Source organism: Oncorhynchus kisutch, linkage group LG17 (assembly GCF_002021735.2).
Source record: "Oncorhynchus kisutch isolate 150728-3 linkage group LG17, Okis_V2, whole genome shotgun sequence".
NCBI classification, from domain to species: Eukaryota; Metazoa; Chordata; class Actinopteri; order Salmoniformes; family Salmonidae; genus Oncorhynchus; species Oncorhynchus kisutch.
In genome coordinates, this window is record NC_034190.2 from 28,778,552 (window position 1) to 28,781,014 (window position 2,463).

A 2,463-nucleotide genomic window follows, 5' to 3' on the forward strand; every position below is an offset into this window, starting at 1 on the left:
ACCTAGAGGTACCACCTCAGTGGGTACCACAAGTAGCATCGAAGATTTCGCCCCCCCCCCGTAATGGCTCTCTAATTTGTTCTCAAGTTATTCATTTATCTTAACCCGTATTTCAAACTATTTTTAAGTATTAAACATCCATTTTGCTTTCGCATTAAATGTTGCCCACCACGCCCTCTCATCATCACACACACACAATAATATTTGAATCATGTGTAGGCCTACATGTGAAAGCAAGCAACTATGATGTGTAGCCTATTGATATTTATCAAGGTGTTGGTATGTTTATGTTTCAAATCGATGAATGTATCCTAAGCTTACATACCCTGAATGAAAATATGTATCTTTACCACTCACGCAAACACGTAGGCCTACAGCCTATAATGAGAATCGCCTCTCTTTTAGGTTGCCAAATGTATTACTCTGCTCCAATTCAACGTTCTAATAGAACAGCTTCAATATAATGAGTTGTATGTTTTTTTAATCGTTGGAATAAGACTAATAGTAGCCCCTAATCAACAGGCATAAGAGGTCTCTGAAACAATATTTTCCATGTAAATGGACCTCTCCCTGAGCTGAATAATCAAAATGCCAACCCCATATTTCTCTCACATACACCTGCCCCTGTTTCTATGCCAACCACTGGCCCATCCCACCTAGTGACATCACAGGACCAGATGATGAGGAAACAAGTGAGCTTAATTGACAACCCATGACTTTCCTGCCCAGCTCAGTTATGCAGAAAATATCAGTTATTCTAGCTCTATGAAAATTGCTAACTCTATTTTAAAGGAGGTTTTAATAAACCAATCTAATATAGGGTTTTAAGCCACTTTGTTTGCACTCATTAATCACTCATTATTAGTTGTGTAAAGTACTTAAGTAAAAATACTTGAAAGTACTAAAGTCGTTTTTTGGGGTATTTGTACTTTACTTTTCTTTTTATATTTTTGACTTCACTACATTCCTAAATCAAATGATGTCCTTTTTACTGCATACATTCTCCCTGACACCCAAAAGTACTTTTTGAATGCTTAGCAGAACAGGAAAATTATCTAATTCACACACTTATCAAGAGAACATCCCTGGTCATTCCTACTGCCTCTGATTTGGGGGACTCACTAAACACATGCTTCGTTTGTGAATTATGTCTGAGTGTTGGACCATGCCCCTGGCTATCTGTACATTTTAAAAACAAGAAAATGATGCCATCTGGTTTGCTTTATATAAAGAAATGTGATACTTAAGTATATTTTAGCAATTACATTTACTTTTGATACTTAAGTATATTTAAAATCAAATACTTTTAGACTTTTACTCAAGTAGTATTTTACTGGGTGACTTTCACTTGTGTCATTTGGGTCTTCACTTTTTCCACCACTGCTCATTATAAGACCTGCTTAATAATAATTAGTAAAATAAGTACCCTTCACAATGTAAGGAAACATTATCCACCTAAAAAAAGAGAAACACTTAACACCACTTCGATACAGCTATAACCGGAATTTACTTTTTCGTACCAGGTTAGGAGAACTTACACAGCAGGTTAGAATTAACGGAAAAGGTTAGGAGACTGAGGTTAAGGCTCAGATCGAAAATACTCTCCTTACCTGCTACTTACGAAAATCACTTCCGGTCGTCGCTGTATCGAAATGACATGAAAAGAGACCTAGATACCACGGAACCGGAAGTGACCCCTAGAAGATTTTCAGAGCCCAGACATTTTACATGACTGCCTTGTTTTCGTGTTGTTGACATAGGTCTAGGCTGACTCAATATTCTGTCTCCATGGTCAAGCTAGGTTGGGTCCAGCCACAATTAACTAATGCTCAAAATCCATTTTCAGCTGGCGCTCAGTGGCACCAACCAATTTTTACTATATCTTTAAGAATCAATATCAATAATTGAAATGATCAAAAATGGCTTAAAATATCAGTGTGATTATGCAGCCCTATACATCCTCTTCCATAACCCACTACTTCAGAAAAGTGGCATCTGCCATAACCATGGCAACAGACCGAGTGAGTGCCTCATTCAACATGGACGCAGCACACATTGTTTTATAGTTTGGAAGCAAGTGCAGAATTAGTATTTGTACTCTACCCATAGCTTTCTCTCAAGGCACTGCCTAACATTGTATTTTGTGGGTTTGTAGTTACTTCAGGGGGTTTATAAGAGGTTTCAGTTTTAGTTTCTATTAGGTCTAGAACCTATCAACTTACGTGTGCTTTGTCTTGTCAAAACATAACCATCCCATTCATCTTGTCATTATGGACATGCCTCACCTTCTCTCCTGGCTACCAATGGTCTCAAACAACTGGCCCTTTAATCACATTTGTAGTTTCTAACCTATTCAGGGGACTTATGTTTGTACCAGGAAAGCAGAAGTTGATTGATATGATGCATGTTCTGAATTAAATCTCATCTGAGACAACTGAAAGGACATCAATTGAAAGACCCAAG